This window comes from Sus scrofa, chromosome 14 (assembly GCF_000003025.6).
Source record: "Sus scrofa isolate TJ Tabasco breed Duroc chromosome 14, Sscrofa11.1, whole genome shotgun sequence".
Classification (NCBI taxonomy): domain Eukaryota; kingdom Metazoa; phylum Chordata; class Mammalia; order Artiodactyla; family Suidae; genus Sus; species Sus scrofa.
In genome coordinates this window covers 108,659,052-108,685,095 of record NC_010456.5, presented here as the reverse complement: position 1 = coordinate 108,685,095, position 26,044 = coordinate 108,659,052, and the positions used below count along the sequence as shown (strand labels likewise).

General features: G+C 43.8%; 2 long non-coding RNA genes across 12 annotated transcripts in view; both read left to right on the top strand.

Moving 5' to 3' along the window:
- Positions 1-18,868, top strand: part of ARHGAP19 — a 72,871-nt gene extending 54,003 nt beyond the window's left edge. For 4 of the 11 annotated variants that reach the window (XR_002338332.1, XR_002338336.1, XR_002338342.1 and 1 more), the window contains exons 8-12: positions 998-1,189; positions 5,645-5,743; positions 10,635-10,745; positions 11,542-11,629; positions 14,932-18,868. This is a non-coding gene — a long non-coding RNA (Rho GTPase activating protein 19). The remainder of the gene's footprint in view (positions 1-997; positions 1,190-5,644; positions 5,744-10,634; positions 10,746-11,541; positions 11,630-14,931) is intronic. The other 7 variants (XR_002338333.1, XR_002338337.1, XR_002338339.1 and 4 more) reach the window with 3 other exon arrangements.
- On the top strand, positions 23,888-25,455 carry LOC110256853. The gene is made up of 3 exons (XR_002338905.1): positions 23,888-24,141; positions 24,848-24,938; positions 25,399-25,455. It is a non-coding gene; the product is annotated as an uncharacterized LOC110256853 (long non-coding RNA).

Genomic DNA, 26,044 nt, shown 5'->3' with positions numbered 1-26,044 from the left:
ACAGCGAGAAGTTTAAAAAACTTCACAGGCACTTTTCAATGATTTCTATTTAGTCTATCTTGGTTAGAAACTTAAGCCGTCATCTTACTGTTTTTTCTCCTTCTGTTGGTTTCTACCTCTCATTCAGCAAGTATTTGGTGTGGCCGGGAAAACTGTTTGATTTCAACTCGTTTACCTGGAGCTTGGTTTTTCTTAGAAAGTTATTTTTGTTCCTTTCTCCCTGCTGTGTAGTTATCATGTCATATTCTCACATGGGGAAAGAGCACCTCCTTCGTCTGCGGGATGGCTGTGTCATTTTAGTGTCTAGATGACTTAACTAGACACTGAAAAAATGGGAGCTTAGCTTCAATTTTTTTCTTCTATCAAATGGCAGTAATACTTTCCCTGCTTACCATAGGCTAGCAGTAAGAATTACATGAGATTAAAAGATGCTTTGAAAACTAGACTATTATATAAATATAATTTTTGGTGGCAATATTCTGAATGAATTTAGGTTTTCTGGGGAGGTCATGGGAGTGGGCTGATGACAGAGTCTATAATTGTGGGTTTCTCTTTATCTTATGATAGTGTTTAGCATTTTCTTGTTCCTTTTTCTTTCTATTTTTTTATTTTTAAAATTTTTTTTTTAGGGCCTCACTTGCAGCATATGGAAGTTCCCAGGCTAGGGGTCGAATTGGAGCTGCAGCTGCTGGCCTAAGCCACAGCCACTACAATGGGAGATCCGAGCTGTGTCTGTGACCTACACTGCAGCTTATGGCAATGCTGGATCTTTAACCCACTGAACGGGACCAGGGATTGAACCCGTTTCCTCATGGATACTAGTCAGGGTTGTATCTGCTGAGCCACGATGGGAACTCCAGAATTTTCTTGTTCCTACATGTAAAAGTATACCATGTTTCCTACTTCTTCCCCCTTTTTTTGTTCCAGGCTTGTGGGAACCTGGAAACAAAGCTGGCAGGATATGTATTAATTCACTTTTCTCTTCAATTGTCCATAGGATGATCTTGATCTGACAGCTTCGTGTCATACCAGGTCCTTCCAACTAGCAAGATCTCAGAAACGAAACCGGGTAGATTCCTGCTCTCAACAGGAGGAGACCCAGCAGCGTACGGAAGAGGCTCTAAGAGAGTTGTTCCAGCACGTTCACAATATGCCGGAGTCAGCAAAGAAGAAACAGCTTATCAAACAGGTGCTGAAGGCAGGGAAACAGCAACGAGGCTTCAGGAATGTGATTTTGGGTTGTAGAATCGGTAGGGAGTATTATTAAGAATTTCATTGAATTTTTTCCCTTAGTGGCCCCAGCTTTGGTTTAACCAAGGGAGCAGACTTGTTTGTGGAACCTCAGTGGTGATCTCTGTATTCCTGCCCCACAAGGGAAACGGGCGGAGGCTCTTGCATTTATTACTAGAGTAAACAGAAGGATCCAGTGTGGTTAGAGTTTCTCTAAGTTGGTCATGTACAACATTTAAACCCTCCGTATTTTCTTGGCAAATAACTTAACCTTTCTGAATTTCAGGTTTATTGTTTGGCAAATGGTAATTGTAGTCCCCATGTTTTATGGTCGTAAAGATTAGAGAGAATCTCTGTAAAGCAGCTGGCGTAGCAGAGCAGAAGTGGTGGATCTTACTAGGGACTTGTTTGCAGTTAGAAAACACTAAGTCAAGGGTCTAGTGTGATACTAGAAATAGGAATTCTAGTGGCTCAGTTTGTTTATTTTGGAGCTAAGGGAGCAAAATTGGGTCTCATTTGCTATTTTGAGACTCAAAGTGTGGCTCGAGTAAATACTGATGACTAGGTTAGTTTCTTTCTCAAGAAATTTATGTTGTCTTGGTCCCTCTTGAATTTTAGCTAAATAGACAAGGTCAGCCTCTTGACTTCTTATTCCCTTCTTGAAGGATGAGGCTGCATTTTTATTTATTTTTTGAACTTGATCTCAAGCATGGGGCCAGACAGAAACACATACTCAGAAAATGTTGAACTGAGCTGTTCTTAACAACTGACAAATTTTCTGTCACTCTCTTTGAAGTTACTTTGAGATCTAGCAAATTGTGCTATGACTAGAATTTGAGAGAGTGTTGGCTGAGGAGTATTACAGATTTGAAATGGTGTAGTGGTTTAATTCTTGGTAGAAACTAAGCCACTAATTCAGGTGGGACAGGTATAAATGACTCATCACGAACACTGAGGGGAAAAGAGAATACAAAGGAAAAAAACTGACTTTTTTTTTTTTTTTTTTTGCTCTTTTTTTAAAGAATAGGAAATTATAGGGAAGGATTAAAAGAAAATAAATCACTCATGCCACCAGTGTTTACATTTTGGGTATTACTTTCAGTCTTTTTCCTATGGGGATATTTTGATGTTGGTATGATCATACAATATACTTTCTTTTATCTCTTCCCTTTCCTTTTTTTTTTCTTTTTTTTTTAGGGCCGCACCTGTGGCATATGGAAGTTCCCAGGCTAGGGGTCAAATCAGAGCTGTAGCTGCCGGCCTATGCTGTAGCTCACGGCAACACCAGATCCTTAACTCACACATCAAGGCTAGGGATCGAACCCGAGTCCTCACGCATACCAGCCAGTTTCATTACTGCTGAGCCACTGATGGGAACTCCTATCTCTTCCCTTTTCATTAAACATTATAGTATTTTCTCATGTATCCTTGCAAACTCCTTGTATACATTTAAAATATTGCCATTTATTTTTGAAGAAACTAATTTTATTACTTCCTAATTTTTTCTCCATGATTATGAAAATAGGCAATACTCACTATAGAAATATTGAAACTTCCAAAAGAATGTCAAGAAGAAAATAAAAAATGACTTGTAATCATCTAGGGGTAATCACTGATAACATTTTGGAGTATTTCCTTCTTGTGTTTCTTTCCATGAATATGTATTTCACATTTTTTCTTTTGCTTCATTGAGATCATCATTTATATGCAGCTTTTAAAATATCCTACCCTTTTATCTTTCTTCTTCTTCTTCTTCTTTTTTTTTTTTTTAAAACAGCCATACCTGCAGCATATGGAAGTTCCCAGGCTAGGGATTGAATCCATGCTGCAGCTGCAACCTATGCCATAGGTGTGGCAGCACCAGATCCTTTAACCCATTGTGTTGGGCTGGGGATCGAACTCGAATCTGCAGTGACCTGAGCTGCTACAATTGAGTTCTTAACCCACTGTGCTGCAGCAGGAACTCCTAAATTAATTAATTGATTATGGCCACACCATGTCACATGGGAACTCCTGGGACAGAGATTGAATCTGAGCTGCAGTTGCAGCCAACACAACAGCTGTGGCAACACTGGATTCTTTAACCCAGTGCACTGGGGCGGGGTTGAACCCATGCCTCTTTCAGTGACCAGGGCTGTTGCAGTTGGGTTCTTAACCTACCATGCCACAGGGGGAACTCCTCCTACCCTTTTCATATAACATGATATCAGAATATTTTTCATGTCATTAAAAGGCTGTAAACATTTTTAATCATTGCATAATATTTTATTGTATGCTACCTGATATATAGTTTTGTCTTCTAGACATTTTGGGGTTAGGTTATCTTTTAGTTTATATATTTTGTTCATAAATATTCTCATTGTAGATTATTTCCTAGAAATGGCATGACCAGAGGGTATTTTTTTTGGAGGGGGTTGGTGCAGCTACTAGGTTTTTTTCTTTTTTTTTTTCAATGTCTTTTAAGGGCCACACCCATGGCGTATGGAAGTTTCCAGGCTAGGGGTCAAATCAGAGCTGTAGCTGCCGGCCTACGCCACAGCTGCAGCAATGCCAGATCTGAGCCATGTCTGTGACCTACACCACAGCTCATGGCAATGCTGGATCTCTTACCCACAGAGTAAGGCCAGGGATTGAACCTGCCAACCTCATGGATACTAGTTTTTTTTTTTCCCCCCTGTGATTTTTATTTTATTGGTTTTTTTCAGGAAAAGGAAAAAATTTGTTATTACTTGCAGCAAGTAAGAACATGAGGAATCTTTCCCAAAGCAGCAAAAGCGGGGAAGTTTCTTTTTTTGTTTTGTTTTGTTTTGTTTTTTTGTCTTTTTGTCTTTTTAGGGCTGAACCCTGGGCATACGGAGGTTCCTAGGCTAGGGGTTGAATCGGAGCTGAAGCTGCCGGCCTACACCACAGCCACAACAATGTGGAGATCCGAGCCGAGTCTGACCACAGCCCACAGCAACGCTGGATCCTTAACCCACTAAATGAGGCCAGGGATCGAACCAGTGCTCTCATGGATGCCACTTGGGTTTGTCAACCGCTGAGCTCCGAGGGGAGCTCCAAAAGTGGGGAAGTTTTAAGCTAAGGGTATATGCCTATCCATGACATCTGTGATTTTTGAAATACATTAAAGTGAACTAAAAACAAGATATGTGCAGAGTTCCTGCTGTGGCACAGTGGGTTCAGGATCCAGCACTGCCACAGCTATGGCTCGGATTTGATCCCTGGCCCAGAAACTTCCATATGCCATGGGTGCAGCTGATAACGAAAAACAACAACAACAAAAAAACAAGATGTGGAGTTCCGGTCGTGGCTCAGCAGTCAACAAACCCAACTAGTATCCATGAGGACATGGGCTCAATCCCTGGCCTTGCTCAGTGGGCCAAGGGTCCGGTGTTGCCGGGCATAGGTTGGCATAGGTTGCAGAATTGGCTTGGATCTGACGTTGCTGTGGCTGTGGCGAAGGCCAGCAGCTGCAGCTCCTATTCAACCCCTTGCCTGGGCTAGTCAAGTTTGTTACTGCTGAGCCACAACGGGAACTCCACTACTAGGTTTCTTTTATTTTTTATTTTTTGGCTGTGACATGCAGTGGCCTGATGTGGGATCTCTGCTCCCAGAGCAGGGATTGAACCCAGGCCACAGCTGCAACAGTGCCAAGTCCTAACCGCTAGACCACCAGGGAACTCCTTAGGTTTCTTTTCATGTATAGGTCTTTCCTTCTCTCCCCATCTTTTTTTCTTCCTCAAAAGTTGCTGAAGATTGTTTGTTTGAACAAACTTTTAAATTTGAAATAATTTAGATTTGGAGAAAAATTGCAAAGATGGTATAGAATTCCCATATACCCTTCTTCTAGTTCCTTCTAATGTTAACACTGTCAAAACTAAGAAATTAGTACATTACTATTAATATTACAGACTTTATTCAGATTTTACCAGTTTTAACACTAATCTTTTTCTGCTCTAGGGTCCAATCCAGAGACCACATTGCATTTAAAAACACATACACACATCCTCTCTCTCTCTGCACTTTATTTGTGAAAGAAACCAGATTGTTCATTTCCCACAGTCTGGATTTTGCTGACTGCATCCCTGTGGTGTTATTTAAGATGTTCATTAGCCCTCTATATTTGCTGTAAACTGGTAGTTAGATCTAATTCTAGAAGCTTGATCTGATTCCAGTTTGATTGTTTTGAGGTATGTACTATTTAATTTACCCTCAGGCTGACCTAATAAATTTTGACTTCTTGGCGACCTCATTTCTGCCTTTGTGATTTGCTTGTCAAGTAAGTAATCCGTATATATACAGGTTCACTTATTTCTGGGCTTTGCCGGGTATTTACATGTAGCTGTTGGTTGTCACAGAATGCTGCCTCTTGATGGGAGACTACTATCAAAATACTCTCTCTGTTTTCTTCTAGTTTAATAAGCATTCTGGGACCCAAACACCAGGACGAGAGCCAGCTACTCCGCGAGTACAGAAGCGGGTCCGTTCACGGTCCTTCAGTGGCCTTATCAAGGTAGGTGTGCTGTGCTGGTGTTTTTAGTGTAATCAGTGAGAAGATTTAAGTCTGATTTTTCTCATGCAGAAACAGTTTTATTTTGTTCTTAGATCCTTTGAAGGGTTCCTTTGTAAGGGGAAAAGGGTATAGTTTGGAAAAGCTTTTATTTTTCAAAGCATTTTACTGTGTTTCAATCAGAGAAGTGGCTCTATGATTGGAGAAGTAAGGGTCCTTTCCTCTCTTCTGGGGCTGAGGACAGAGTCCTCATTCCTGAGCAAATGTAGGGAGCTTCTTTTGCTTCATGATCTGCTCTGTGCTACACATTTTATTGTGCAATTTGCTAAGGTTGGGAAGAAGTGAGAAAGTTGACAGAGAGTAGATATGGATTTGCTAATAGGCTAGTGAGTTTTAGATAACTCGAATTTTTTGTGAGCTTAGTTTTGATCAGTTGTTTTATTCTCTTCCTTTGTCTCAAATTCATTAAAAATATTGTTTTTAAAACAAGTACAATATATACTTTGTGTTGTTGCTACAATCACTGCAGATTGAATTTACTTGACTCTTCATGGGTGATCTGAACTTTGTAGTTAAAGGATAATGCCAGCAGGTGGCAGTAGACAGCTAATTATGAGGTTCAAATTTCCAGGCATGAACTAATGACAAGGTTCTAGTTAATTTAGAGAAATGAGCACTATTTTGTGTTCAGTGTTTTTCTTTTTAAAATTGTCTTAACATTGTTAAAATTTATAAATTTTAATCCAGCAACATTAAAGATATCTTTGCTTAAAAGTTGTGTTCTAAAAAAAAATACCTTGGAGTTCCCTGGTGGCTCAGGTTAAGGAACCGGCATTGTCACTGCTGTGGCTCGGCTCTCTGCTGTGGTGCAGGTTCGATCTCTGGCCCTGGAACTTATGCATGCCATGCCCCCACCCCCAATATCTTATAACAGACATATGTTTCTTTAAACTGTAGTTAGCAGTTTCATCTGACTCTAATTTTGGTTCTAGTTATTATCATTAATAGAACTTTTGGGTTTGTTTGTTTTTTTTTTGTTTTTTTGTTTTTGGCTATTCCTATGGCACCTGGAAGTTCCCGGGCCAGGGATTGAACCCATGCCACAGCAGTGACCCAAACTGCTGCAGTAACAAAGCTGGATTCTTAACCTACTGTGCCTTAAGGGAACTCCTCTTTAGTAGAAGTTTAGAATTCACTCTCAGTCCTGATTCACTGGGACCCATAGCCTTGGACATTAAATTTGCTTGGCATCAGAATTTCCTTTGCTATCAATAGATTGAAAAGGAAAACCCACAGAAGGGGAGGAAATATTTGTAAAACATGTACCTGATAAGAGGTTAATAGCCAGAATATAAAAAAGTACTCTTACAACAGCAAAGAAAATCAACCCATATTAAAAATGGGCAAAGGATTTAAACAGACATTTTTTTCCAAAGAAGATAAACAAATGGCCAATAAACATGTGAAAAGATACTCAATATCCTTTATCCTTAATGCAATGCAAATCAAAATCACAAAGAGATACCGGCTCACACCCACTAGGATGGTGATTATCTGCAAAGCAGGAAACAGCAAGTGTTGATGAGGCTGTGGAGAAGTTGGAACCCTTGTGCACCATTGATGGGAATGTGAAATGGTGTAACCCCTATGGAAATTAGTATGGCAGTTACTCAAAAAATTAAAAATAGAACTACAATGTGATCCAGCAATTCCACTTCTGGGCCTGTGTCCCCCAAAATTGAAAGCAGGGACATGAATAGATATTTGTATACCCATGTTTGTAGTGGCATTATTTACAATAGCCAAAAGTGGAAGCCACCCAAGTGTTTGTTGACAGATGGAAGGATGAACCAAATGTGGTGTATACCTAGCATGGAACATTACTCAGCCTTAAAAAGGAAGCCAGTTTTGGGAGTTCCCGTTCTGGTGCAGTGGAAACAAATCTGACTAGGATCCGTGAGGACACAGGTTTGATCCCTGGCCTTGCTCAGTGGGTTAAGGATCCAGCGTTGCCACGAGCTGTGGTATAGGTCACTGACGCGGCTCGGATCTGGCGTTGCTGTGGTTGTGGCTGTGGCTGGCAGTTGTAGCTCCAATTCCACCTAGCCTGAGAATTCCAGATGCAGCAGGTGCAGCCCTAAAAAGCAAAAAAAAAAAAAAAAAAAAAAAGAAGTTTTGACACATGCTGCACCATAGAGGAAACTTGAAAACATTTTGCTGAGTGAAATAAGCCAGTCACAAAAGAACAGATATTGTATTATTCTAGTTATATAAGGTACCTGTAGTATAGTTAAATCCATAGAAACCAAGTAGAATGGTGGTTGTCAGGGATTGAGGGTCTGGGGGAAGCTGTTATTGTTTAATGGGTACAGAGTTTCTCTTTGGGAAGATGAAAAATTCCTGGAGATGGATGGTGGTGATGGTTGCACAGTGTGACTATACTTTACACCGCTGAGCTGTACGCCTAAAAACAGTTAAAATGATAAATTTTATGATGTGTATATTTTACCCCAATTTAAAAAATTCCCTTTGTTTAGAACCTTAAAAGTGCATTCACCTGCTTAGACATGACTTGTAAAATGAGCATCCTTGGTTCACTTTACTTGGAAGCCTGTCATTCCCTCTGACCTCCCTGTCGTAGAGGTGATTCATAACAAGAGAATTTGGAGTTCCCGTGTGGCCCTGTGGTAATGAACCCAACTGATATCCATGAGGACTCAGGTTTGATCCCTGGCCTCGCTCAGTGGATTAAGGATCTGGAATTGCTATGAGTTGTGGTGTAGGTTGCAGATGGGGCTTGGATCTGGCATTGATGTGGCTGTGGTGTAGGTCAGCAGCTGCAGCTCTGATTGGACCCCTAGCCTGGGAACTTCTATATGCCATGGGTGCAGCCCTAAAAAGACAAAAAAAAAAAAAAAAAAAAAAAAAAAGACAGCAACGACAAAAAAGTTATAGTCAAATAAATGTTTCTCTAGCTGTTAGTCAGATTTTCTTTAACTGAAATTAGATGGCTGCAGTTTTCTCTTCATAGGGAGCTCTTTTTACGTTAGTTCTAGAAGTATTGCTAATTGTTGCTTGAAATGTAAAAATGTAGTATCTTCTTGAGAGAGAATTTAGAACTTTAGAGTTATTAAACACAGTGTTTACAAGTTTTATAGAACAGCAGGGTAAAGTGTTTTTATTATAAATAAAGAGATTTTCAAGCTAATAGTAGATATAGGTTTCTGCTCCATAGCAAGGGAGTAACGAAATGTCTGTGAAAAAATTCATTGGAGGGAGTTTCCTGGTGGCCTAGTGGGTTAAGGATCTGGTGTTGTCGCTGCTGTGGCATGGGTTCAATCCCTGGAGCAGAAACTTAGGTATTCTGCAGGCGTGGCCAAAAACAAAAAGAAATTCATCAGAAGCTTTATAGCTATCCCTGTGCCTTCTGACATCCCCAGTTCAGCTCACTCTGAGGCGATGTATGATTTCTGAAAGGAAGATGTACTGACCTTATTATTTGTCTAGCATTTTTATGTTTTAGCTAATTGATTTCTATCCTGCTTTGATCCCCCCCCCCTTTTTTTTGGGCTGCATTTTTTTCCTTCAAAATTCCTCTCATGTAAATGATTTATGACATCAGGATATTCCTGCTAATATTTATATTGTAGAGTTTAATGTTTTAGTTTTGCTATGTTCTTTGTTTGGAATTCAAATTTATTCTCTAAGGAGAGGAAAGAAAGATTTCTTCAAAGATGGTAGAAATGTCGCTGTCAGCTGTTACAGTAGGTTACATCAGCTTCTAAGCTGTTTAGAGATGAAAGCGCTTTTAGTCTTGCTCTGAATGTCAGTATAGTTGTATGACCCTTTTAAGAAGACCTGTTGGAGTTCCTGCCATGCCTCAGCGGAAACAAACCTCACTGTATCCATGAGGACGCAGGTTTGATCCCTGGCCTCTCTCAATGGGTTAAGGATCCAGCATTGCCATGAGCTGTGGTGTAGGTCACAGACATGGCTTGGATCTGGTGTTGCTGTGGCTGTGGTGTAGGCCGGCGGCTACAGCTCCGATTGGACCCCTTGCCCGGGAACCTCCATATGCCGAGGGTATGGCCCTAAAAAGGCAATAAATAAATAAATAAATAAATAAGACCTGTAACCTCTTGTGGCTAGATTAGAAACTCTTACAGAATGTCTCCAAATTTTCCAGTCCTGTAAGGACATGACAGGGAAGCAAAATCTTAGAGTGGACCCAGTGTAAGTGTCTTTTAGTGAGAGGGGAGGAGGAGACTCTTTAGCTGCCAGAGACAACATATCTTTAGGGAAGAAATTATACTAGTAGGTAACTGGTGTTTCTTTTATGATCTCAGAGGCACTGTAATTGGCCCATAGTTGGTTTAAATCACCTGTAAAGTTGCTTCTAACATTTCAGCCCTTTTAATATAGAGGAAACGTGATCATCTAAAGAAAGGCAATGATTTCAGGTTTTTTTTTTTTTTTTTTGCCATTTCTTGGGCCGCTCCCGTAGCATATTGGAGGTTCCCAGGCTAGGGGTCCAATAGGAGCTGTAGCCACCGGCCTACACCAGAGCCACAGCAACACGGGATTCGAGCCGCGTCTGCAACCTACACCACAGCTCACAGCAACGCCGGATCGTTAACCCACTGAGCAAGGGCAGGGACTGAACCCGCAACCTCATGGTTCCTAGTCGGATTCGTTAACCACTGCGCCACGACGGGAACTCCTGATTTCAGGTTTTTTAGTAACCTGCTTTGACCTTTATGTAAGATGTCTGGGGGAATTTATCAGAAAGCTGAGTTTTTTTGAACCTAAGAAACAGTAGATTTGAAGGCCAGTATAGATGTGGTATAGATATATCAGATGCTTATGAATCAAATATTTTCTCTCCCTAAATCAGCGGAAGGTCCTGGGAAATCAGATGATGTCAGAAAAGAAAAACGAGTGCCCTACTCCGGAGTCGGTAGCCTTTGGTGAATTGAAGAGGGCTAGCAAAGAAAATATGAACTTAGTAAGATGATGTTCTTCGCACTTTCTCTTTGTATGTGTTCATCTCTGGAAAGGAAGAGAATTAATATACCGTCATCTGTCTTACTGTGTTTCTTTGGGCCATTCGCCTATGCCTTTTCCTCAATTAATTTTTTCATTTATGCTGACTGTTTTCTTTCCATAGGGTTTCATTGATTTATTCGACAAACACATTTTGAGTTCAAGGAGGACATGGCCAGTCATAAGCAGAAATAACAAATGCAGTGAAATAGCTTCACCCACAAAGTGCTGGAGGGAGCAGTTCTTACTGAGAGATTCCATGGGGGGCGGGGGGGGGGTAACATTTGGGCCAGTCCTGCTTGGTATTGCATTTCCCATGGAGGAGTCCTTCAGGGTATCCCAGGAACGGCCACTTCATTAAGCCAGCAAGGAATTCCCATCATGGCTCAGTGGAAACGAATCTGAGTAGCAACCATGAGGACGCAGGTTCGATCCCTGGCCTCTCTCAGTGGGTTAAGGATCCAGCGTTGTCATGAGCTATGGTGTAGGTCAAAGATGGTGCTCGGATCTGGTGTTGCTTGGCTGTGGTGTAGGCCATCGGCTACAGCTCCAATTCAACCCCTAGACTGGGAACCTCCATATGCCTTGGGTGTGGCCCTAAAAAGACCAGAAAGAAAAAAAAAGAAAAAAAAAGAGATAATAGTTGGTAAAACTCTTCATATTGAAATTGAACAAGTAAGTAACTTCTCTGTTAGTAAAGTCTGTCTATAGGAATGACATTAGGACATTTAAGCCACTCTAAAATCTTCTTGTTACAGTTATTTTCTGGCTCTCCAGCTGTCATGGTGACACCAACAAGACTGAAATTGCCTGAGGGGAAGAAAGAGGGGAAAAAAGGTATTAATTGTATGTATTCTCTGTTCTTACTGAATATAGTTCTTTTCTGCATCCACTAGTAGCATTTTGGAATTCCCAGTGTGGTATGGTTGTAATCAGAGTGAAGTGAAAATTACAAGGCTGGGTCCTTGTCCTTGAGTTCATTTAGCGGATGGTTGTTGAGCATCTGCTCAGCGCTGTCCCAGGGGCTGAGGGACAGAGCTGTGAACACAGATGCGCGTGGTCCCTGCATTCTTGGACAGATGGGACACATGTGAAAACTATCTTAAGTATACTTATTAAGCAAATTAAAACCAAGCGTAAACTAATTTGTGAAACCAGACACAGGAGTACTGAGCAGCTGCTCAGTAAACATGGAATAGTTAATGTTCCTTTTCTTTCTTCTTCTTTTTTTTTTTTTTTTTCTTTTTCAGCTGCACCCATGGCATATGGAAGTTCCCTGGCCAGGGATCAAATCTGAGCTGGCGCTATGACCTGCGCCACAGCTGCAGCAACACTGGATCCTTAATCCACTGTGCCGGGCTGGGGATTGAACCAACATTTCCACAGAAGCTGGATCATGAACCCACTGTGTCACAGCAGTTATTCCATCATGTTCCTTTTCTGCATAGATTTTAGCTTTGTTTATTCAGTAAAGCTTTCCAGATAAGCTCCTGCTAAAGGACCCTGAAAGTCAAATCATACAGCCTGTTTTTGAGGATATTTAGGGTAAAAAGTGTTATTTAGTGCTGGGACCGCCGATTGCCCGAGGCTCCATGGGTTAAGGGCAGCGGCTGCTGTGCTTTCCCCAAGGAAGCCACGTGGCTCTCTGGAAAGGCAGCAGGGGATTCGTAGCCAGGCCTAATTTGAGTCATTATTCCTCTGGCCTGGGAAAACCATTCATTCTCAGCCCACTTCCTCCTCTGAAAATGAGGATAATAGTTACAGCCACTTCCCAGATTTCTTCTGAGGCTCGATTGAAATAATATTTGGAAGCACATTGTGATCGTTACAGCATTAACAGGTAGTAGTGCTTGTCACTAAAGAAAGCTGGGTGAGGCTTGGTCTTGTTTTATAAGGCTTGTGTGGCAGATGAAGTGATCTCTGGTTTGACATGCTCCTTTTACCACTGAAGTACAAGCATAATTACTCTTTGAGACATCAGCAATAGAAGAACAAAAGCTCAGCCCTTAGAGATACATCTTTATTCTTCTCCGGAAAAATTAGATTTCAGTATGGCCTTCTTACTTCTCTTTGAATGAATTATCTGAACTCTTTTTTTCTTTCCTCCTTGCTTCTGACTTCTAGGCTGGGCTGTCTGATTGAGGCAAGTTTGGTGGTCTGTATCTTCATAAGTCAAAACCAAGCATAAGTTGGAGTTCCCTGGTGGCTCTGTGGGTTAAGGATCTGGCAATGTTCTTTTCCATCCCTGTAGTGCTTTACTGTTGTCTGCCAACTCCCCCACCTCTTCATGTTTTTCAGTGCTCTGTCTTAAGTTCTCTGCTCATCTCTGCTCTTGCTTTCACCCCCGCTTAGCAGCTTGGTCTACTTCTGCCCCTCAGTCCTGCCCTCTGTGTGGTAGCCGCTCCCAAGCCTGCATCTCCAGGTCTGAACCCTGTTCAGTCTCCAAGCTGGCAGATCTAAGTGCCTGCCGTCTATTTTTGTTATTTTTTTTTTAATACAATGAATACAATCTTAGATTTTTTTTTTTTTGTCTTTTGTCTTGTTGTTGCTATTTCTTGGGCCGCTCCTGCGGCATATGGAGGTTCCCAGGCTAGGGGTTGAATCGGAGCTGTAGCCACCGGCCTACGCCAGAGCCACAGCAACGCGGGATCCGAGCCGCATCTGCAACCTACACCACAGCTCACGGCAATGCCAGATCGTTAATCCACTGAGCAAGGGCAGGGATCGAACCCGCAACCTCATGGTTCCTAGTTGGATTCGTTAACCACTGCACCACGACGGGAACTCCCCAATCTTAGATTTTTTTGATGGTGATTTTATAAAAGGAACGTATTTTTTTTAGGATGCTTGTGCAATTTTATTATCATCCTCAAGATGTACTCCAAAAGACATTTATTTTGTGCAGGGTTTCTCAACCTAGAGCTGTTGACATTTTAGGTCAGGTAAATTCTTTGTTGTGGGGAGCTGTCCTGTGCATTGTATGATGTTTAATAACATCCCTGACCCACTAGATGCCAGTAGCACCCTTGCCCCAGCTGTGACAACCAAAAATGCCTCCAGACATTGCAAAATGTCCCATGTGAGTGAGGGGCAGAACCACCCCCAGGTGAGAACTGCTGATTCAGCACCTACCTACCTGCGGGCATTTTTTCCGCAGTCAGAATCTTACTGTTCAAAACCCAGCCTAAACCCTACCTTCTCCTTTAAACCTTCTTTGACTGACTCAGCCAGATATACTTTTTCCTTTGCATTCTTATTGACACTGTTAAAACCTTGATGTTTTATGTGATTTATGGAGTTCCTGTTGTGGCTCAGTGGTAGCAACTCCGACTAGCATCCATGAGGATGTGGGTTCAATCCCTGGCCTCACTCAGTGGGTTAAGGATCCGGCGCGTTGCCGTGAGCTACGGTGTACCTTGTAAACGATGCTCGGATCCCGCATGGCTGTGGCTGTGGTGCAGACCGGTAGCTGTAGCTCCCATTCAACCCCTAGAACTTCCATGTACTTGGGTTGCAGCCCTAAAAAGCAAAAAATAAAATAAAAAATACTGTGATTTTTGATAGCTGTTGACTTCACAGGTATTGTCTCACCTCTGTAGCTAGTTATTTTTCTGGAAGACAGAGACCAGATTCACTAATACATCTGTGGGTCTTGCCTGCTTTTCCTCCTGGTAATGACAGTGCCTTGCATCTGGGAGCCGTTGAATAAACATTCTCTGGTGAGAGGTATGCTGGTGGTGAGAACATGAGCTTACCTTCAGGTAGGCTTGGGTTCAGTTCTCAGCCTTAGTAGCTATGTGTCTGAGGGTAAGTTCATTTCTGTAGGATCAGATTCTTCACCTGTCAAATGGCAAGAGCATTACCTCCCTCACAGCTTGTTATGAGGGTAAATGAGACAGTGTCTGTAAAGAACCCAAATAGGCATTTAATAAAGGAGGGAGCCGTTTTGCCATTAAGATGGTTTAATGAACTGAGTTTCGAGCAAGGGGACAAAGTGCTGTTTACTTGGTAGAGAGAAAAATTCTCCAACTCTTTATCCCTCAGTTTGTAGAAAATACAAAGTATAGATTTCTCTAGCTTCTAGGTGTGGGATATTTGCAAAAAAGAAGTGTTTATAAATGTGTTTGATGTTCCTTTTTCTCTTTCAGCCTAAGATGCCCCTCAAAGGATCCAGAGTGTTCCTGTGGTCCACCCAGAATGTTCTCTTTTGTGGGCCGGGTGCCCACAGAACAACTTGGACTTGCAGCTTGCTTGCTGCATTTTGAATTGTGAAAGCCAACTAATCCTGTGACTTGACTGATACCTCTAACCCACTCAGTGGGTGATGTGTGCAGACTCTGCCCGCTGAACCAGTGCTACCGACGCTTCTCTTTTAAAAAGATGTTATGGGGAGACCACTAACCTGCCAGACCCGCTTGCACAGCCCAGTAAATAAGTAGAACCAGGCAGACTCCAGTGCTCATTCCCTGTGTTTGATTAGGCAGATTCTATTTTTAAAAAATTTGAAATTTGTGCTTAATTGCCAGTGATTTAAAAAAAAAAAATACTGTCAATCCTAGTGGATTGATGTTCTGTTTAACTGATTGATTGGGCTTTTCTCTGGTGTGAGAGCCTTGGGGGATATTTTGGTTACTGTGTCTTGTTTTCTTGTTGTTTGTTTATTTTTTTAAAGGCCATTTTTTTTGGGGGGGGGGGTAGGTAATCGAAATGGGCTCTAAGCCAGATGTGTCTTTCCTCTCTTTCACCTTATGCTTTAGGAAAGCTCCTTATCTTACAAGACTGTATTCCTCGATACCTCTTTGTGCCCAAAGACACGAGTATGGCTTTCTGGGACACTTTTAATTATTTCTTGGGCCTGAGATTGCAGGGTATTTGGCCTGCAGTATTGAAAAAAGGAGGATTCAGAATGATACAACATTTTAACCAATAGCATTAAGCCGTGTCCCGCCTTCCCTCCATCCTCTCTCCCTGCTCCTCGTCCCTTTTCCTTGGCGAGGTCAGAGTAGTTGTGTGATTGCTGAGCTTGTTTCCCTCATGCAGTCGCCTCTCACCTAAAACATCTCTAGTGCCAGTGTGGGTACCCGTACTTCTGGGCCAAATCACTGTGCCTCATGGAACGTCACCAACAGCGAAGCAGAGGTTTGCGCAAGTACCCGTATGTATGTGGTGGAAGCTCTGGAGTGGGACGAGGGTGAGGCTGGCTTATGTCCAGGACGACTCCTGATGGCTGGGACTCCAGTGCATCCTTCTAAGGGATCAGGGGTGCCGGCTGGACCGTCTCCCGAGTGCAGGCTGGAGGAGAGGCTGGTAGCGAGCCTCCGCCTGAGTGGGGCTGGGAGATGAAAGGAGACAGCGTTCTCCTTCGGAAGCAGTGTGGCTTATCACCAGCGCTCGAGGGCGGTTGCTGCACCATCCCCTCTTCTTGTCACCGTGGGCACGGGGAGTAGCTGGAGACGGCTGGAGCCTTGACTGGGTTGGGGATGTTCACATGTGTTCGAGGTGAGCGACGGCATGGCTTTGATCCGGTGTGAGGCCTCACTGCCGGGAGCAGCAGGGGCGCGTGGGCACGCTGGTTGTGCCTGCTCTGTTGTGGGTGTGACCGGCTCACCCGGCTTGCCGGAGCCGAGTCAGGCCTCAGTGGGGAGGCAGTTGCCCAGCAAACACCGACTGGAGGCCCTAGTTCTGAACTGTCGAAATGCTGTGTTATTGCCGAAGCAAAAAACGGCTTCTGGGCGAGTCCAGGGTGGTTTTCCATCTGAGTGTCGGTCTCTCTTCCGTACTTTCTGTTTCTTCTGCTGCTGTAACAGTGGTAGTGGAGGAAAAACGTAAAATTTGGCTGTCCAGCTTGATAGGGTATGAACAATGGAGGGTCAGGAGTATAAAACTGCTTAGAAGCCCCTTTCTCTGGAGTGGTTTTATATCCTTCTTAAAATTACTTTTAGCAAGTTCCTTTGTCTAGGTTTCTATTAGACTTTTTTCCCTTATAGAATTCCTTATATCAGCTGTCAGTGAGTTCAAACAGAAACTCTTTTGGGTATGACCAGGCTAAAGCAGTGTTCTCCCTTAACTTGATGCTCACTTACTTTATTTGTCTGTCTCATCCTGGAGTGCTGTGGTCTATTGAACTTGGTCTGGCCTATGTGGAGAGGGCAGAGCAGTGGCCTGATACCGCCTTGTCATTGAGTTGGTTCTGTCGTTCTAGTTGAGGGTGGTGGCTGAGATTTTTGGAGCCATTCTTTGTTTGAATGCAATTGGTAATCCAGGCTAGTGTTCTGGGACTGGGGTGGTGAGAGGTGTTTGTCACGTGCTTTTATATATAGCTCGACCCCTTGGGGAGTACGTGTGTATTTGGGTATGTGTGTTTCCTTAAAGTATTTATTAAATATGCTTTCCCTTGCTGTAAGGGTATGATGGGTTCTTTTTTAAACAGAAGCTGTGATTCAGTTGGAATCCACATTTGAGAAATAAACAGTTTAACCTTCTGCCTTATAATACGTAACTGTTCTAATCCTGTGGAATCTTATGGAGAATGCAAAAACAACAACCTTTTAGTATTTGCCACAGAAGGGTGGTGTTGCCCTTCTGACTTGATGGGCAGGTCTTTTCGAGCCAGTATTTAACAATGTTTTTAATCTATAAGGTTTTTTTTTTTAATGTTTTGTTATGTTTATTTTTCATGTTGGAACAATCTCTTTGGAAATGCCTCTTGTGGCTCTTAAAATTAAAGCCTTTCTTTCCAGGGTCCATTGCAGTGGGTTTTGATGTGATGTTAATATGGGCAGTGTATTTGTGTCAGAGGCGCAAGCGTAAAAACCCACAGACCGCCTCTTTGATTCAGGTCTGCACCAGGTGAGCCGTACTGGCTGAATCGGTGAAAACCGTGGGCCTTGGAGTTTCTAACCTTCCACAGTGAATCTGGTTTGAACGACTCCGCAGTGAAAGGGGATCAAGTGATGCTGATTGTACCTAAGCGCCCACGTATATTAAGGGAGGTGGGACCTCCTGAATCATAACTGTCGCTCTGCAAGTTCGTTACCCTGAATGTCCTTCCAGAGTCAGTCGGGAGTGACAAGGGGTACCTTTGGGAAATGGAGTAGTGCAGGGTTAGCTGTGGTGACCAAGGGGTATTCCAGAGGTGGCTGTTTTATTGGCCAGTAAGGAAGCCAGTTGGTCCCAGAGTGTCAGAGCCAGGCCATTCTCTCCTCCGAACAGCAGTGATTCTGTTCAGCTTTCCTCACAGGAGCCGATGTTAGTGTGGTTTAAAACGCTGCCTTCTAGGAGAACCTGTGGTCCTTGGGACTGCACCCCACCATGACTCGCTGTGTGGCCATGCGTAGCTGGGGAAGCCCGCTGTGGGAATGGCTTGCACAGATGTTGGAAACCGACAGCTCCCATTCTGGGGACAGGATTTCTCTTTTTCTTTTTAGGGCCACACCTCATTCTGAAGTCTTCTCTAAGTGAACTCCTTTCCCTAGGAGAGGGCCTCATTCCTGCCCTCCTCCATCTGGAAGCCTTGGTACGGAAGACAGGACCTTGATCCAAACTTTGATACCAGCAATTGGCAGGATTGGGGGAAGAACTGGGCTTGTAAGATGCATAAGCTTTTCAGACCAGCAGTAATTAATGCAGTCTTAAACTCACTATAGCAGAGCTGGCTTTCCTAGGCAGTTGCTGATGCGGTCTTTCCACAGGTGGAGAGTGGCTGGGAGGGCTAGTGAGGAGGTAGAGTGCTTAATAGCCCACGTGCTTGGGTTACCATGGAAACGGGAGTGTTCGAGGCCCCAGCAGATGCTGAAGAGCCATTGAGCACTCCCCCTGATGTGTTTGGGGACCAGCAGAACGGGTTGGGAAAAACACTCCTGTCCCAGGGTCCTTTCTTCATAGCAAGGGTCGCCTTTGCACTATCCCTGAGCTTGCTCGACAAAAGAAACAGGTTTCTTAACTGTTCTACCATTCGTTATTTTTCATTCTTATTTGGCTGTATCTTATCTATATATATGTAACTGTAAAGAAACATTATATGCATTGTTTTCCTTTTATATTCATGTAATATTCTGAAATTAAATTTCTTTTGTTTCATATCTATAGGCTTTGACTGGTCTCTTAATTCACATTTGATTGATGGATTATTTCATTTATTTTTAGTTTAATGACTGCAGCCATGGCATATGGAAGTTCTCGGAAGCTGAGAACCACGCTGGATCCCACTGTACTGGGTCAGGATCGAACCTGAGCCACTGTAGTCAGATTTTTTTTTTTTTTTTTTTGTCTTTTTAAGGTTGCAACCATGGCGTATGGAAGTTCCTGGGCTAGAAGTTGAATCAGAGCTGCAGCTGCCGTTATTCACCATCACCACAGCAATGCCAAATCCAAGCCACATCTGGGACCTATACCACAGTTCATGGCAATGCTGGATTTTTAACCCACTCAGCCAGGCCAGGGATCGAACCTGCATCCTCCTGGTTACTAGTTGGGTTCTTAACCCACTGAGCCACGATGGGAACTCCTATAATCAGATTATTATTATTTTTTTTTTCCCTCTTTTGTCCTTTTAGGGACGTACTCGTGGCATATGGAGGTTCCCAGGCTAGGGGTCTAATTGGAGCTGTTGCTGCTGGCCTACACCACAGCCACAGCAATGCCAGATCCAAGCTGCATCTGCGACCTACACCACAGCTCACGGCAATGCCGGATCCTTAACCTGCTGCTCAAGGCCAGGAATCGAACCCGAAACCTCAAAGTTCCTTGTCCAATTCGTTTCCGCTGTTCCACTACAGGAACTCCTCAGATTCTTAACCTACTGTGCCACAGCAGGAACTCCTGATGGGTTATTTAAAAATTTTTCCCCCAAGTTTTTTTTTTTAATATTTTATTTATTTACTTATTTTATTTTTGCTTTTTAGGGCCACACCTGTGGCATATGAAGTTTCCCAGGTTAGGATCTAATTGGAGCTACAGCTGCTGGCCTACACCACAGCCATAGCAACACCAGATCCGAGCCACATCTGCAACCTACACCACAGCTCACGGCAACGCCAGATCCTTAACCCACTGAGTGAGACCAGGGATCAAACCCACAACCTCATGGTTCCTAGTCAGATTTGTTTCCACTGCACCACAGCAGGAACTCCTTTTCCCCCAAGTTTTATTGAGATATTATGACAGAGGTTAACTCTTATTCTGAGGAATGTGAAACTTAAGAAAAATACATCTTTAATCCTTCTGTATAGCACAGGGAACTATATCCAGTCACTTGTGATGGAACATGATGGAGGATGATATAAGAAAAAGAATATATATATATAAAAGAATAAAAAATAAAGAATAAAAGTGACTGGATCACTTTGCAGTACAGTAGAAATCGACAGAACATTAAATTATAATGGGAAAAATAAAAATCAAAAAAATAATAAAAAGCATAAAACTAAGAAAAAGAAAAATACGTCTTTGGCGTGTTTTCTAGCTGGACAGGCAGGCTCAGGGGGATCAGGGATTTTGGCTGATAGGAAATGAGATTGGAACTTCTGGGAGTCTTGTGCTTCCTGATTTCCCTTGGCTGAGTCTAGGATGCTTTGCACAGATTTCATTTTTTCACATAATCTTTATTTCCTCGTTTAAAAATAAGGAGTGATAGTTATAGTAACAGTAAAAACCAAGTGACATTTTCATCTTGGCCAGCAAGTTGTGTTTAGACAACTCTGGTTGAAATGTTGTTTCTGCCACTTATGTATATGAGCTTGGACATGTTCCCTCCTCTAAAGTGGGGACAATGATCTCATGGCAACGATGCCATGCTCTCAGAGGTAAGAGTTTAGCCCAAAAGGTTTTTATCTGCAGTCTGTGATTGTGCTTCAGGAATCTTTCCCCTGTAATATTATGTAAAATTTTGCGTATATTTGAATTTTTCTAAGGGAGAGATTTCAGCTTCCACCAGAATCTTAGAGGCGTCCTTGACCACTAGATGCTGAGAACAACTAGCCTCACACAGTGCCTGGCAGATGGCAAGTATTCATTAAATGTTCATTCTCTCTCTCTTTCTGCCAAGGATACATTTTATAATCAGCAGCTTATTGATGCTGACATAGTTTTTTTTTGATAACAAATTGGAATAGAAGTAAAAACTCTGCTGCTGTCCTTGCTGTGTTACCTGCCCACGTGCTCCTCTTGTGCTGTGTCAGCTGCTTAGGTGCCGCTCAGATGAATGTCCCCCCTTACCCCCCAAGGACCAGCTCGTATTATTTCCTGTAAAAAAGTTCTGTTCCTTAAAAGCGAAGCAGATACATAGTACACAGGAAACTGAGAACTGCCAAAGGAAAAGGTGCGGAGGGGCAGGAGTTATTTTGAAAAATAGGAAGAGGATCAAAATGCCTAGTGTTTATCCATGTGTGATCCATCAAGATATTTTTTAAGTTAATGAATTCACAATAGATAGTGAGTGTATGTCCTGCATTTTCTTTCTTTTCTTTCCTTTTTCTTTTCTTTTTTTTTTTTTTAGGGCCACATCCATGGCAGATAGAAATTCCCAGGCTAGGGGTTGAATCGGAGCTGTAACTGCCACAGCAACACCAGATTTGAGCCATGTCTGTGACCTACATCACAGCTCATGGCAACGTCAAATCCTTCACCCACTGAGCAAGGCCAGGGATCGAACCTTCATCCTCATGGATACTAGTCAGGTTCGTAACCTGATGAGTCACGATGGGAATTTCCTGCATTTTACATACGGATAAAAATGTAGCTATGAAGTGTGGAAAGTGAAGCTTGTGGGTGTCGAGAAGGCTCTTCCTGTTCCCAAAGCAGGGAACTGCTAAAAGCAGAAAGGGAAGCTGTGCTGGTCAGACAGAAAAGGAGAGAAAACCTTACAGCTGTCACCTCCCTCCTCCATGACCCACTGTCCTGGGCAGAAGGACCTGTTAGTCATTCTGTTCAGCTTGGAGGCCCAGGGCCAGCGCCTTCTGCCTCTCCCTGATGAAAAGCCCCTGGGATTTAGCGGAAGCCTAACGCTGCAGTGAGTGATGCAGGCTTTCTTAAGTCCTTGAACGTGGGCTGAAACTAACCATTATGAGGGGTCTTGTCTTGAACCCTCGCTATGTGTGTTTGTTGGATTGAACCAGGATGAGGAGGAGAGTGGGGAGGAGAGGCATGGCCCTCTTCCTGCTCTCTGCTTCCCTCTCCCAAGCCGCCTCTTCCAGAGCAGTCTAGAAGCCATCTGGTTTGGAGGAGAAGGGGATATATTTAGTCTGAAGCAGAGACAGACATAGAATCAGAGCCAGTTAGAGCAGTTTGGGACTTAGTGGTGACGACACCCCTCGGGGTCCTTGTGAGGCGGGGCAGGGGTCTGAGGACCCTCAGTTCCCCAGCCCACTTTGGCCAGGCTGCTTGCTTGTCTCTGGCTTAGAGTGAGATCTTGTTTAAATAGGGCCTGAAAATCATTGGACTCGTTCCCAAACGCTGTTTTCCAGACAGAAATGGGGCTTTGGAAAGATGGTCACTTGGGGCTGAGATGATCCTCCCGTGAGTGGCGGTGAGAGGCAGCGAGGGGACACTTTCCTGGGGCACAGGACAGATCATGGTACGTGTGACATAACTGCTCTGAGGAGGATGGAATGTATGCGGCCCCTGAAGTTGCTGTCATCACATAAATTTCTGTACGTAATAGGCTTGTTAAATGGCCCTAAGGGCCCACAAGGATCCACGCACATTTGTGATTTGAATCACGAATCAGGAAATGGCCTGATTTTCTCCAGCAGTGTTTTACTTCCTGGGAACGAGTGGATGGTTGGAGTGAAACATTTTGGGTTCTCCTGCAGACCTGAAGAAAGGCAGAGGTTGCAAGGAAGCACTTGGGGTTTGAGAGAACCTGGAAAATACCAAGTGTTGCAACACAGAGTGCAAGTGGCAGTCATACGTGGCTAGTGGCAGTGCTATACTGGTTCAACCACTTTGGGAGAAGCTGGCAGTGGCTGCTAAAGCTGACCACCTAGCCTATACCCAGCCATCCCACGGATGTGTTTATACCCGATAGAGACAGGCTCACCAGCACACTTGTACTGGAACGACCCAAAAGCCCATCAACAGTGCAGTGGATACAGGCCTGGCGGGTGTGGTAGGAAGAAAAAGGCCACCACACAGATGCTCACGTCCTGTGAATATGTTATCTTACACAGCAAGGGTGGCAGATGGATTAAGGGTTTAATCAGCTCACCTTCACGAGCTTCTCCTGGATGATCAGGATGAGCTAAATGTATCCTTGAATGTGGGAGAAGGAGGCAGAAGAGTCCAAGCTGGAGTCATGTGACAGGAGAGAGTCAAGCAGCCATTGCTGGCTTTGAAGTTGCAAGGGGCCAGGAGCCAAGGGATTTCCAGAAGCTGGAAAAGGCAAGGAAATAGATTCTTCCCTCCAGCCTTCAGAAGGAATGTAGCCCTGCTGACACCTTGAGTGTGGAGTTAGAGGCAAAGGAGAAATTGCGGCTCCTGGGGATGGAGGGGGGGTGGGGTGGGGGTGGGGTGGGGGGGGGTGGAGTGTGTTCTGAGAGGGCCAGGCCACACTTAAGGCCTTGTTTCCCCAAAATGACTCTTAGGTGGTGCTCTGGATGAGCTCTCCGAGTTTTAGTAGTGTTTATTTTATTATTATTTTAAAAATTTACTTATTTATTATTTTTTAAGGCTGCACCTGCAGCATACGGAAGTTCCTAGGGATTGAATCGGAGCTGCAGCTGCCGGCCTACACCACAGCTACAGCAACGCCGAATCCTTAACCCACTGAGCGACGCCAGGGATTGAACCCACGTCCTCATGGATACTACTCAGGTTTGTTTCTGCTGTGCCACAACGGAAACCCCAGTAGAGTTTTTCTTCATGTGCCACAGAAAAATACCACCTGTATATTGGCCGAATTTATAGATTCTTTAGGGCTGTCTAAAGTGTACATTTGAATTAGTGTCAAACTGAAAACTCTTGAGTAAGAAATAGGAAAGTGGCCAGTGTGTGTGACAAAAATATGGGGGTTTGCTATGACTGGGGTTTGGTGGACAAGACGGTGAAGGGGAAGAGAAGTCTCAGCCACTGACAGAATTTCTCCATAATAGAATAGGGAGATGGAGGCAGGGGAGAAGGTGAGACCTGGCTGTAGGAGCTGAGAGAACAGGCCTGGTGGCTTTTCAGGGTGGTGGCTCTGCACTTCCCCATCAGAGTCACCTGGAGGACGTGTTGCAGCAGAGCTGGGCCTTTCCCCTGGAGTTCCTGATTCACTTGTTCTGAGAACCAGGAATCTGCATTTCTAACTTCCTGGGTGATACCAATAACTGCTGGACAGGACAACACCGAACTGCTGATGGAGAGGTGGCAGTGGGTCGCAGGTCTGTGCCCAGCTGTGGCTGTGGAATACAGGGGCAGGAAAGGAGGGGCTGCTTGCTGCAGGAAGAGGAGGAACAGGTGTAGGGGCTGGGAGACACCCAGGCGGAGAGGCAGACTCGGCCCTGCCTGGCAGGGCGCAGAGTGAGCTGGTGCCTGGTGCTGGGTGCACAGTTGGTGCCAAGGGTGGTGTGGGGTGCCCAGGAGGGCCACAGCTAGAGCTGGCCCCCCACAATTAGGGACCTTGTTTACTCAGCTAAGCACCTGCAGCTTAGCAATAATGTGGGAAAAGGGAAGCAAACAAGAGCCTCTGACGGTGCCCCAGGGAGGCCGACTCCGCTGGTTTTCCTGGCGCTTTGATCAGCTCCGAAAGGAAGGAAACTCACTTCTACTGAGCACCTCCTGTGCCTAAGAGTTTCATATGCCTTATCACATCTAATCATCAAAATCCTGTGATAGTGGTATCATTCATTCATTTTAAGGAGGAGAAAATTAAGGCCCTCTGAAGGGAAGGGATATGCTCATTGTTGTCTGGACAGACCTGCGGTTGGCTTGTCTCATTAAAACTCTGTCCTGCTCTCCCCAGCTCCAATACCATCATTTCAACGTGCAATCCATTTTAAAAAATATATTTAATTGTTATAAAGAATTGCAAGATATTTTACTTTTTTTGCATTGTTTTAAGATGCAGTATGTAATTTATGCCTATAGCACACCTCAATTTGGATAAACTACATCTCAAGTTCTCTGTAGCCTCCACGACCCTGTTCTACCTGCTGCCTTCCAGGATGAGAACATCCAGGTACATGTGCCTGTAATCGCCATTTCTGCCACTAGGTGGTGCAGGTGATCTTTCCCATGTTAATGCATTAGGCATTAGAGCTTGGGTGAGGAGCTCTGTTCAATCTGTCTTTTTATTTGTTTAAATTTTAGCCAGAAGTAAGCTTAAAAGATTCCATTATAAACTGACTCACATGTAAAGAAACACATGTAACTGGGTCCATGTGCATCTGAGGCCAATTGAATAACTGGGAATTCTCCACTTTAGTATCTGCGTAAAATAGGAATAAGTAGTAAAGATGTGTGAATTTAAAGCTGCTCAGTAGAACAGTAGTAATGGCAGCAATTGTTTAGAACTTGGGCAAACAAAAGGCTTTTTTGGTGGGGATTATTCTTTCAATGACATTGTTTAGAATTGCAAGTATATGGTTTTAATAACTAGACAAACTATTAGTTGATTATTTAAAAAATTCTCCTTACAGGAGTTCCTGTTGTGGCGCAATGGTTAACGAATCCGACTAGGAACCATGAGGTTGCGGGTTCGATCCCTGCCTTGCTCAGTGGGTTAAGGATCCGGCGTTGCCGTGAGCTGTGGTGTAGGTTGCAGACGCGGCTCAGATCCTGCGTTGCTGTGGCTCTGGTGTAGGCCGGCAGCTACAGCTCCGATTGGAGCCCTAGCCTGGGAACCTCCACATGCCTCGAGAGTGGCCCTAGAAACGGCAAAAAGACAAAAAAAAAAAAAAAAATCTCCTTACAACATTGTAAATCATCTATAGTCCAATTAAAAAAAAATCTTCCATGGCAGCTGACTCCCTTGTTGCCCGCATGCGAGGGGAACTGGTCTGACCATCCCACCCGTGGTTCACTGTGGTACCTGCAATCCTGGGGCTTCTGTTCTCTTTCAAGGATGGGGAAACTGAGCCTAGCGAGGCAACTTGCCTCCTTTCCCATCACATGGGGTCCGATAGCCAATCTAGAACTAGAACTCCCCGTCCAGTGTGACTTTCTCTGTGCCATTCTGTTTGAAATGTGGTGGCAGTTGTAGCCACATCATTTGTTTTTGGCCATGGCCACAGCACATGGAAGTTCCTGGGGCCAGGGATTGAACCCGAGCCCCAGTGGTAACCC